The sequence below is a fragment of the Perissodus microlepis genome, chromosome 22, assembly GCF_051167445.1.
Source record: "Perissodus microlepis isolate ML-2025 ecotype Zambia chromosome 22, ASM5116744v1, whole genome shotgun sequence".
Classification (NCBI taxonomy): domain Eukaryota; kingdom Metazoa; phylum Chordata; class Actinopteri; order Cichliformes; family Cichlidae; genus Perissodus; species Perissodus microlepis.
This window is the reverse complement of record NC_140481.1, coordinates 28,725,059-28,738,215: the sequence shown is the minus strand read 5'-3', so window position 1 is coordinate 28,738,215 and position 13,157 is coordinate 28,725,059. Positions and strand designations below refer to the sequence as shown.

Here is a 13,157-nt window from a genome sequence, read left to right as displayed (position 1 = left end):
TTTAACATATCACCATTAAATAATGTTTACTTCACAAGTTACTTATAAATGTGTTTGTTTCCTGACATTAGTTTTGTTTTGGGCAACAAATAATAATTCCAGTGAGCCCCGTCTCCCCTCCTCATTTCATGATTTGGTTTGGTCCAGATGTGTGTTCCTCGCTGATGCTAGGAAGAGTCAAGTCTGGGTTTCAAAAAACAAACAGAGGCAGATAGTAATTAAACTCACAGCAAAGTCCAAGTGAAAGAAGCTGCTTGACTTTCCTAGTATTAGTTGGCTTACTTCATTCCACCCTATAACCCAATGTGACATTTTTCAGTATCACATTGTAACGTTGGGTTCAGGGGCGGATCTAGAAGGGTGGCATGGGTTGGCAAGTGCCACCCTAAAATGATCCCTTGCCACCCCAGTTTTACATATGACAGTGTTGTTTATTAAAATAAGATAGCATTAACAGTTTGAGCGTAGTTACAGTCAGCAGTGAATATAAATGCTAAAACTGAATATATTGGATAGTGTTCCCCCCCTCCACCATTAACAAATGGTTCAGCCCATAGCAGGACCTGCTTTTTTCTTGTTTTCAGTAGCAAGCGATGCTTATGATTGTGCCGGAGCACATTTTGAACAACACCATGGGAATTTCGGATTTTACACAGGTGGTTGGATGTTACACTCTGGAAATGGAGGGAAGGTAAGTGTTATAAATGTTGCACACTTGGATTAAAATGAATTGAAACCAGTGTGGCTTTGTGAGTTCGCCTTTACTGTATCTGCAAATATATATGTAGACATAGCACAACGTTACACACTTTTGCAGTCTCACACAACTCTTATAGGCGCACTGCCTTATGGTTAGTCTTTAAACTCAAATCACTAATATTTCTTACAGTACAACGATGAAATAAACATAAACAAAAGAAAGTGTGATCCACCAGCCTATATCTGCTGTGATTACAGCCCGGTACAGGTATAAATCCACAAAAGCGCCACGAGGTTTCCATACAAACTAATGAATTAGCTCTAGCTGCTAATCGTTAGCGTCACGGCATGTCATTTTTGGAGACTGGGGCACACATTATTTTACAACAATCAAAGAAAATACATATTTGAACAATCAGACCATTTAACTAACTATAATATTGTAACTAAAGATTATTGGGGGTGTCCTGTTTTGTCCACAATGTCTTTCTTGTCCTTACATTAACCCTCTGTGGTCCACTGACATGCTGCACCTCCAAATCACATGACTGATTTAAGCTGACATAGCAACAAGCTGCAGCCACGCCGAGTCTCTGTTTCAGCCCACATTGAAAGTTCGGACTTCAAAGTTTTTAAAATTTAATTACAGGCCAGTAAATCCAGAGTTATGATAATATATATAAGCCACGCTTTTTTCTAAATACTGTCGTCACGTTTGTGTGTGTGTGTTTTAAGCATTTTCTAACGACAGCGCGAAAACAGTAAAGAAAGGAAAAAAAGCCACCTCTTTCCTATCGGTGGAAAAATGTACCATGTCGACCAATTTAAAAAAGTCAACACGTGGGATTTGGTTATTTAGGAAGAGGGAAAAGTTTTGGGAGTGACGGTAACAGCAGCGAGACAGAGCGAGCGAGTGAGAGAGAGTTTTTAGATGTGGGAGATTTGTGACGTTTAGTGTGGAGTGTATACTTAGTGTGTTGTGTTGTCTTGTGTAGCTGTTCTGTTGTGTAGTCGTTTTGTTTTGTGTGTCAGTGAGGGCACTAATGAATGTCACAAAGGCACATTGCAGTGTAAACGCTGTCACTAAGTAGAAAACCAGCGGAGTGATACACCTCCTGTTGTCAGGCCTGCAGGTTTATCCCTGTGCTGTTCTCATCTGTCTTTTGGTGGACAAACTTTCTTTTACTGGCACACATCATTTGTGGAGCATCTTATTGCGACACCTGATTGTTCTCTCATTTTAGTTTTAGTAATATTTTTAAATGGTTGTACAAAATGAAGAAAACGGCAGGTGTATTGGCTGCATTTTTAAATAAATGATTGTATATGTTTACAAAATGTACAATTTATATTTGCATTTCAAGTTATAAAAATTTACTCAACATGTCTGTGTTTTTTTTTACAGTAAAAAATACTACTAGGATTTTAAGTTCTTTGTGTGATTTCAGATCAGTAACACTAATGCAGTATGTCAGTGGAAAAAACAACTAAATTCAGTTGAGCTGAAAAGAATAATACCAAACAAGGCAAGGGGAAAAAAATAAAATGAAACAATTTGAGGGTAAAATACAAACGTAAACTCAAAAGGAGTCAAAAATGGCCGGTTGTATTTCAGACCTAAGTGGGTTCGTCCAACAAATCATGAAAAATTAGGTTTAAATTTTTGTTCATGACAGTGCAGATTTCTGACATTTTGTGTAATTTAAGCATGTAACAATGTGATTGTTTTCTAACTAAAAACAGTGTGAAACTTAAGTTAGACTTGTGTTTGTAAATGAACTGCCCCATGTTGTGTAGCTTTCTGGATTTTATACTTATTGGGATACATATTTATTTATCATACAGGCTATACAGTTCATAACATCAAAACCCACATGTTTTATGTAACTAAAGTGTGTAATTATGTGGGCTACAGACAATAATTAAGTAATAGACTATATTTATATGAAAAACGTGTATACTTACTGCATTTGAATCATTTTAACCATATGTAACCACCTGCATATGTGTTTGGGGAAAAAAGGCTTTGATTTTGCAACCCCATTTGATTTCTTTGCCATCCTCATGCCACCCTAAGAGTTCTTCAGTTCTACATCCGACATGTGGTCAAGTCGCACGTCAGAACCTTACCTTAGCCTTACTGCCCAAGACTGGAATCTGAAAAACAAATGTCTTCAAACTGCCTACCTTCCCGACAGGGGCGATTCTAGAATCAGAGCTTTGGGGGTGCTGAGCACCCAGAGAGCTGCCCAACCAGGCAAGATAAACCTGTCTCTGTCAGTCCCTGCATCCTTAAATGTTGTCCCGAGTTCTCTCTGACTGTCACTTTGGTGCATTTACACCCCTGTTCCTCCCTGTCCTCATTGTCTGTTGTCTTCATCTCCGTTATCAGTCATCATAATTTTACCATCTCTGTGCAAGTCTGAAAATTTCTTTATTAAATCATAAGATTCTTAAATCCATCAAGTCTCTCTGTGCCTGGGTCCTCGTCACAAAACATGACATCACTGTTTTGTACATTTTAACACAATTGAATCCCAGAAATCCCAGGAATCCCAGGAATCCCAGAATCCCAGAAAAACAAAACACTTTTTTGAAAAGTCTGTAACAAAATCATCAAATCTGATAAAGGTTATTTAAATGCTGCAAAAGAAGAATGGATTGGAATAAAAAAAAAAAATAGATATCCTAACCTTAATTACTGGGGGAGAATAATGAATGATGCTCATAGTGAGTAAAAAGTAAACTGAGTGCATTTTTTGGACAGAGATTTACTTTTAATGAGTATGTATAATATAATACAGATAAATAAAAAACACTCCCAAAACAGAATAAATTATTACAAATAAATTATTACAAAATATTAATAAAAAAACTATAGAAATGGAGGCAACTTTGCCTGTGGTAGAATGTATACAATGTATGAAAAAATCTTTACTGCAGATACTAATTTTACTAATTTAATAATACTAATTTTGTGTTGTAAGATTTATGAGTTTCATGCTTTCATAGTGGTACTTAGGAGAGCTTGACATTTTTATCAGGTGGTACACACTGTAAAAAGTTTGAGAAACACTGATAAGTGTATGTGTGCTTTTGGAAAACATTTAAAGCTGCTGTACAGAATCTTTGAAACAAGCTTAAAACATTTTTAGAATATAAACAGAGCATCTGCTTCTCTTTACAGCGCCTCACTCCACCAGGGCTGTTGGCACTTTCTGATAGTGTGCAAATGTGATGTACGTACTGCGGCAGTCATACAGACAACTGGACGGTCCAAATGTTGGCCTACCGATTACTGGCTGAGGTTTTAGTAGAGTTGTGGCTGAACCACATAAAAATATATCAGTAATTTTAATCCCCCCAATCAATTATAATGTTATGTTGGAATGTTGTTAAAGAGGGTCAAAATGTTTCAACCCAGTTTGTTTTGCAGATTCTGTATAGCAGCTTTAATATAGGGAGAACACAACTTCCAGATTGTATGAATAAAATCAGGTTTTTTCTCTTTGTCAGTTTAACAGTTTCTGTTGTGCCTGTCACTGTTCCCTGTCTGTTTTCTTACCTGGTTCTTCCTGACCTTGTACTTTCTCCTCACATTCCCCTCTTTCCTCTCTCCCTCTTTGGACTGACAATCATACACAAATAGATTGTATTCAATTAGATGAAAAATTTAATTAATATGAAAAAATACTATTAAGATCACTAACAAAAAGTCCTCTCTCAGTGTACTTTCAACCATAAGGCAAATAACCAAACCACATGAACATCTAATAAAAGATATAAATATTGAAACACTGATCCAACATTATTCTTGATTGACGGATCATTTGATTTTACACTTTTACCTGAATGTGGCTCCTTTTTTTGAAAAAACTTCCTCATATCCGTTATGAACCTGGCTGTCTCTCTGTACACACACACACACCAGGAGTTATAAGGTTAATGGGCATTCAGTCAGTTAGCTAGTTAGTTCGTTTAGCATCCATTTCAAACAGGACAGTGGTAACAACAGTAGGCTACGGAGAATTTAAAGTTTTAGATTTTAAATAGGCTGTATACATTTCAACGTTAGCAACAGGACGGTGAAATGTCGCTGAATTTACTACAGAGCAGGACAGATTGTAGGGTAGCAAACATCGTGGGAAAACACGTTTTCAACACTGCAGGTTACCTGGTGTAATGTTTTTCAGCTAAAAAGAAACATGGTCTGACTCCTACCAACTATATAAAGAGTAACTGAAGGTTAAATGCAGCTAATATGTCCTGTTTTAAGCCAGGCACTTACACCTCCGCTCCGCTGCGTCTCAGCCACCATCGCTCTGGCAGCAAGAGCGCTAGAGCCAGAGCAGGGGAGAGTTGGAACAAACCATTTTGGGAGGGGGGGGGGTTATCTATACTTTTGTTGTTAAAATGTTACGTCTCAAACAAGTACAGTACTGTATGCTTTTTATATTTTTAGTAGTGTGTCACACAAACAGCAAATATTGCCAAAAAAGTAAGAAATCTTTGGGGGTGCTTTGATTCATTTTGGGGGTGCTGAAGCACCTCCAAAAATGGGCTAAAATCGCCCCTGCTTCCCGATGACCATATGGGTGAAGTAATTGCATTGGGACTGTCAGAAGCGCTTGATCCTGGGGACTGAGTGAAGACAAACAAGTCTGCATCACAACCGATAGTGGGACAAATATAGTGAAGGCCACTGGACCCGGCTGCAGTGCTTCGGAGATCGACTTCACTCAGCTATTGGTAAGTTGGGGAGCAGAATAAAATTAAAAATGCCTCTTTTAATTGTGTTTTTGAGCCCATGTAAATATATTAAGAGCTAGAGATCTAAATCACTTCCATAGTTATTGTTAAAAAAATAAACATCAGAAAGAATATTCTTCATGTCAGCCTATTTATTTGAGGTAATAGTTGCTGTTGGCATGCATAATAGGCAAATATTCAGTCACTCTTCAGTGTAAATCAAGTTGACAAAATATGCCAAATAAAATTTAGAATTTTTGGGTTCTATCAGGATCCCAATTGACTAATACAGAACCTCAGCTCTTTTTCCTATAAAGAAAATTAAATCATGATTCCACCAAATGGGGCAATTCTAGACAAAAAGAACAAGTGATGAAAATGGCAAATATAACAATGATGTTGATAACACCAGCCTCTGTCACCTTTTTAATAAATATAAGAAAAAAATTTTTGGTCAGTCTGTCAGCAAAATTTAAACGGTTAGATGAGGGTGAGCTGGTGGGCACATGCTCTCAGCACTTTACCAGGTATTCCGTCTGGATCGGCCGCCTTCCTGGGGTTCACTGCTAGGAACACACATCTGACATCGTGCTTCGTTACAGTGAATGGAGCGGTGCAGGAACCAGGTGAGGATGAGGATGGAAGCGGGGCTGAAGTAGATGAATGCTGTTGTTGTGGTCTTTCAAAGCGGGCAAATAAGCTGTTTATTTCCTCTGCTAGCTGCACACTCAGGTTTTCTGTTTTCACAGTTCTGCCTCAGTGGTTTATGATGTCTTTTATTCCATGCCACACCTCCCATGTGTTGTTGCTAGACAGGTGGGACACCTTTTCAGGTCAGCTCGAGAAGACCTGTAAAGCACTCTGTCACCTGACCTAAAGGTGGCATCGTGGGCTTTGAGGAGTGTGCAGACCTCGCTGGTCATCCAGGGTTTTTGGTTTGGGAAAACCCGAATGCTTTTGTCCACAGTCACATTTGCAATACAGAACTTCATATAATCCAGTACTGATCCTGTGAAAGTTTCTAAAGCAATATATTATACTTTACCAATGTAACACTGCATGCCAAACCAATTTTGATATCTGTGAATTCTGTATTGAAAAATGCAGGTTTCTTTCAGAATTTATTTTTATGTTATTAAAAATGTATTAAAAGTACAAGCATGAAAAAATTACAAGAATGCAAGAAAAAATATAACCAAACAAGCTTAATTTACAGTTTGAAATACAGAACATAATGAAAATATATAAATAACTATCTATTAATTCCCATATCCAAGTATCAAAAAGTGTAAAAACAAATTACTTTCTTTCCTCAGTTTCTATTAATAAGACTTAAATTTACATGAAATTATTCAACATTATATACATTATTCATAAGGAAACAAAGAATTCAAAAACAACAAGAATTCTTGATGCATGCTCAATCATCCAGGTAAGTGAATCCACAAAGTTAGATTCTGTTCATCTGTTCAGATCTCTAGATTCATACATGTCCAAATTCCTTTGGAAAGATAAACCACCACGTATAAGCTTAAAAACACTACAAAAGACCAAGGATAAAGGAGGATTAGAACTACCTAACTTTCAGCACTACTTCTTAGCCAACAGGCTTCAGTTTATCTCAGGATGGCTAAAACATACCCTCTTAGACGAACCTTGGCTAGATGTAGAACAAGCACTTTGCAATAATCTAGAGATTTCAGACCTACCATTTATCAGCTCAAATATCCAACGACATGAATGCTTCAAAAGCGTAAACATCAGCTCTTCTCTGACAGCATGGTGGGAGTTTCTAAAATTGACGGAGTCTTCATTAATCCCATGCAAACGTACACCTATCTGGAATAATTCAATTCAATTCAATTCAATTTTATTTATATAGCGCCAAATCACAACAAAAGTCGCCTCAAGGCGCTTCATAGATACAGAGAAAAGCCCAACAATCATATGACCCCCTATGAGCAAGCACTTTGGCGACAGTGGGAAGGAAAAACTCCCTTTTAACAGGAAGAAACCTCCAGCAGAAACAGGCTCAGGGAGGGGCGGGGCCATCTGCTGCGACCGGTTGGGGTGAGAGAAGGAAACAGGATAAAGACATGCTGTGGAAGAGAGACAGAGATTAATAACAAGTACGATTCAATGCAGAGAGGTCTATTAACACATACTGAGTGAGAAAGGTGACTGGAAAGGAAAAACTCAATGCATCATGGGAATCCCCGGCAGCCTACGTCTATTGCAGCATAACTAAGGGAGGATTCAGGGTCACCTGGTCCAGTCCTAACTATATGCTTTAGCAAAAAGGAAAGTTTTAAGCCTAATCTTGAAAGTAGAGATAGTGTCTGTCACCCGAATCCAAACTGGAAGCTGGTTCCACAGAAGAGGGGCCTGAAAACTGAAGGCTCTTCCTCCCATTCTACTTTTAAATACTCTAGGAACAACAAGTAGGCCTGCAGAACGAGAGCGAAGTGCTCTAATAGGGTGATATGGTACTACAAGGTCATTAAGATAAGATGGGGCCTGATTATTTAAGACCTTGTATGTGAGAAACAGGATTTTGAATTCAATTCTGGATTTAACAGGAAGCCAATGAAGGGAAGCCAAAACAGGAGAAATATGCTCTCTCTTTCTAGTCCCTGTCAGGACTCTTGCTGCAGCATTTTGGATTAACTGAAGGCTTTTCAGGGAGTTTTAGGACATCCTGATAATAATGGATTACAGTAGTCCAGCCTAGACGTAATAAATGCATGAACTAGTTTTTCAGCGTCACTCTGAGCAACACGTTCTCACTCCCAACTCGTCAAATGTGTGACGCATGGTCAGGCTCCCTCTGCTTCACTTATCAACGAGCAGGGTACCCCCCTCGCGTCGGGAATTGACGTGAAGGGTCCTCCTATTGAATACTATAGCGCTCCTTAAACGTTGTTTATTGACGACAAGAGATTGCCGCGGAAGTGCCTGTTGTCGGTATATTTAGACATTTTCCAAATCACATTGTAATGACCTATACTGAACACAATAAATTATATAATGCAGGCAACTACCTGAGAGAAAATTACTGAACATACAACTAATTACAGGCTGTTACTTTTGTATCGGTTATTGCATTGATGCAGTGAGTGATGTATGCTGGGTAATGGCACAGCTAGCGATTGGGTGAATTTATTGCACCGGTTTTATAAACTGTTCTACAATCCTTTTCATATTTGGAAATCCATTTACATTTTTAACCTGTCGATCATTCTGCTACAGCTGTAACATATCTTCTCCAACTCCAATTTGAGCACATTACCCCTGTTCTGAGATCTCTGCATTGGCTACCTTGTCAGGTTCGAGCAGATTTTAAGGTCTTGCTGCTTACCTACAAGGCTTTAAACGGATTGGCACCTACATACCTCTCCGACCTTTCACACCATTATGTGCCATCTCGTGCTCTATGATCTCAGGACTCTGGCCTTCTAAAGTTCCTAGAGCCAGAAAAAAGACAATTGGAGCGCATGCTTTTTCTTTTCATGCCCCGTTTCTGTGGAACAACCTCCCTCAAGATATTTGGCAGGCATGCTCTGTGGAGGTTTTTAAAACTAAGTTGAAGACACATTTGTTCACCTTATCCTATATGTCTTAATTCTATGGCTTTTAGTTTTTAAATTTTTATTGTTTTTCATTTGTATTGTGTCTCTTACCTGTATTGCTATGTATCGCTTTTATTTTATTTATCCCTTTAGTTGTACAGCACTTTGTTTGAAAGCGCTTTATAAATAAAGTTATTATTATTGTTATTAACTCCTCTGAATACATGCAGTCATTTTACCGTCTGCTTTGGATAATCACGCTCTTACGTATTAAATAAAATTAAATTAAACAAATAAAAAAGAACAGCTTTTTTATTAGGCAAAACATTTTCGGTGCTGTTAAAGAATTCACGGCGAATCACTTGTTTATTTTTGAGAAAGATTTTTTTTTTATCATATTAGATGAGCGGCAGTGACGTCACCGTACTCGATCGTACCACCGGTAAGTAAGAATCTGAATCTGTAGATTTTTAAAAATTATTTTTCTTATTTAAAATAAAAAAAAAAATGAAACAGTGAGCTCACAAAGTTGCTTTTAGCAGTTCTATGGGTTAAGATTAGCAATTTCATGGAACAGCGAATGACTTAACATTTAATTGCATATATGTTGCCACACCACATGTGCCGTAAGCTAGCCAAATTAGTTTCTGTTAGCCAATCAAGTCAAGCTTATCATATCGGAGTCGAGTCTACGGTAGTGAAAAGACTACGCTGTCTGTAGACTGTTACGTCTTGTCATTGGCCCGGAGTCTACGGTGAGCGTAGACACTGTAGACTCGGGCCAATAGGAGCGCCGAATCCCACTGTAGACAACCAATCGTGTGGTCGACGGAAGTTGCGTCACCAAAACAACTACAACACGCAGTGGAAGAGCAAAGAAGCCGGTGTTGTGCCAAAAAGTGATTGTCTGCCAAAAACTGATTTCCAATGTTTCTGTGTATTTTTTATGTGTAATATCTTTACGTATGTTCGTAAATAGACTTCGGTGAACAGGGTTTACAAAGGGGTTATATATAGAATTAAAAAATTATCCGTTTTTCAAGTATCTTCACAACTCTGTGTTATTGTACTTACATTATAACCAATCCGGTCCTTTATCCCCACTTAAAATATTTTTACAGAACTATTGTAATATTTGCTGCCATTTCTGCTGTCCTCTTGGCCAGCTTACTCTTACAAAAGACATTTTTAATGTTAATGAAATTTTTTTAACTGCATAAATAAAGGTTATATAAAAGTCACTGCCAAAAACTGATTGCGGCTTCTATCTTGTTACACGAATGTTGTTTGTGGCTCAAGATGACTTTATGTCATCCATGAGGGATGCATTTGACATATGTTTCACATATTATAGCCCAACAAGTTACTTATAGCAGTTTAAATATGAGCAATCAGTTTTTGGCAAATACCGGAAATCAGTTTTTGGCAGACAATCACTTTTTGGCACAACACCTGTTGTCCGCTATTCATTTTTAATGGAAACTGGCATTTCTTCTATGTTTACGTTAAGTTACAGACTCTGGATTTAGCAGAAAATTACACGACGCTGCATAGTGCATTTAAGCGTTTTTCTTTGTGGTAAATGTTAGCCGCGCGCTAGCCGACATCTAATGTATTACGCCCATTTCTAGTCTTTTCAGTGGCTACAACTGATGATGGCCACATTAGCAGTTCATGTTGTAAATCGAGATGCCCATGCATCTCGTCAGCAGGCCTGGTGAGAAGTATGGTCTTCACCAAACCTGCACACAGCAGCTGCTCAGCCGAGTCGCTGCCTTCACTCACGCACAGAGGGTATCCACACGCCTTCAAGTCAACATGGTGCTTTCCGTGGCTCGTTACAAACGATCTGAGATATATGAAGTAGTAAGTGTATTTAATATCATACTAGGCAGATTTACCGCACTGCCATTTACTACACATTTACCCGTGTTTGGCTATTGTCAGTACATCTCGCTCGTTGTAAACTTTCTTTAAGTATGTGTAACATTCACAATGATATTGTTGATGGTAACATGTATGATTCCAGCATACCTGATAGGCACTTTTGACTTTTTGTAGTTCAGTTCACTGATTGACTATCTTGCAGTGCTGTTTTCCTGTATTCCTGTTTCATCCACTTTAATAAAGTGTCCTGTGTTACAGTAACAGTGAGTTGTGGATTTACTTAATGAATGCCTAAGTTGGGCTTTAATCTGCCTTAGACATGTAGACATAACTATGTAGAAACACATAACAGACCTGAACCAAAGAAGCAATGTGTACAAGCAGGCAAAGACAAGTTTTGGAAGTATTTGTACAACACATGCCTCTGCAACAACTTCAGTGTTTCCTGGAATTGATTAGGAAACACTAACAGAGCTATTATCTATATGTTATGTGAGACAAATTTCCCCAGATAGTCTTGGTTGACATCAGGTGACTGTGAAAGCCACGGTGTATGATCACGCCATTTTCATAATCAACTATTCAGTCTATTTGTCACAGGACAAACATAATCTCTCATAGCAAGTTTGTAATGATTTTACAACTCTTTTGCCTTAATGAAGAACCCTAACATGGCAGCAAAGTGCAACAACGTCTCTCTGTGTAGGGGTCAAGAGTTCAGGGCATGCCTTTAATTTCTTGCCTGTCTGTAAATGACAGTGTCATGGCACGAATAATCCTTCAGATTTTACCAGTAGAAAAGTAAAACAATTACATTGTCTCATCAGGAGAACCTAAAAGACTCCTCTTATGGCTAGTCTTTGCACATAATAATCACAGAAGAAAAGAAAGGAATTGATAGGGATGGGTACCGGTATCCGGTGCCATGATGGCACCAGTTCTGACATAAACGGTAGTAACCAGACCGAAAAGCAGCGCACATTTCGGTGCTTTATTTCGGTGCTTTTTTTTCCTGAGCTGTGATACACTTTGGATTCTAGCCAATCATTTGGCTAGAATCTAAAGTTTCCGAGGATAGTAGGCGGGTCCAGGTACGTACGTTCTTTTAGAGCAAAGCTACAGATTAAAAATGCCCAAGGCCAAGCTGTCAAGAGTCCTGGCCCCTAGCCCTGCCAGTGTAGCAGAAATGCTGACGGATGATGATGGCAGCAGCAGCCGTTCTTCTCTGCGTGAGTAGCTTAATGTTGTTCGTGTGTAATTTCAATTCAATTCAATTCAATTTTATTTATATAGCGCCAAATCACAACAAAAGTCGCCTCAAGGCGCTTCATAGATACAGAGAAAAACCCAACAATCATATGACCCCCTATGAGCAAGCACTTTGGCGACAGTGGGAAGGAAAAACTCCCTTTTAACAGGAAGAAACCTCCGGCAGAACCAGGCTCTGGGAGGGGCGGCCATCTGCTGCGACCGGTTGGGGTGAGAGAAGGAAGACAGGATAAAAGACATGCTGTGGAAGAGAGACAGAGGTTAATAACAGATATGATTCAATGCAGAGAGGTCTAATAACACATAGTGAGTGAGAAAGGTGACTGGAAAGGAAAAACTCAATGCATCATGGGAATCCCCCGGCAGCCTACGTCTATTGCAGCATAACTAAGGGAGGATTCAGGGTCACCTGGTCCAGCCCTAACTATATGCTTTAGCAAAAAGGAAAGTTTTAAGCCTAATCTTGAAAGTAGAGATAGTGTCTGTCTCCCGAATCCAAACTGGAAGCTGGTTCCACAGAAGAGGGGCCTGAAAACTGAAGGCTCTGCCTCCCATTCTACTTTTAAAGACTCTAGGAACAACAAGTAGGCCTGCAGAGCGAGAGCGAAGTGCTCTAATAGGGTGATATGGTACTACAAGGTCATTAAGATAAGATGGGGCCTGATTATTTAAGACCTTGTATGTGAGGAGCAGGATTTTGAATTCAATTCTGGACTTAACAGGAAGCCAATGAAGGGAAGCCAAAACAGGAGAAATATGCTCTCTCTTTCTAGTCCCTGTCAGTACTCTTGCTGCAGCATTTTGGATTAGCTGAAGGCTTTTCAGTGAGTTTTTTGGACATCCTGATAATAATGAATTACAGTAGTCCAGCCTGGAAGTAATAAATGCATGAACTAGTTTTTCAGCGTCACTCTGAGACAGGATATTTCTAATTTTAGAGATGTTGCGCAAATGGAAGAAAGCAGTCTTACATATTTGTTTAAT

General features: G+C 38.8%; 1 protein-coding gene across 1 annotated transcript in view; it reads right to left on the bottom strand.

Annotated features, from left to right (window-relative positions):
* The window catches only part of LOC146363413 (major histocompatibility complex class I-related protein 1-like), a 228,372-nt gene that overhangs the window by 26,989 nt on the left and 188,226 nt on the right, over positions 1-13,157 (bottom strand). The gene's annotated exons all lie outside the window — the stretch shown is intronic.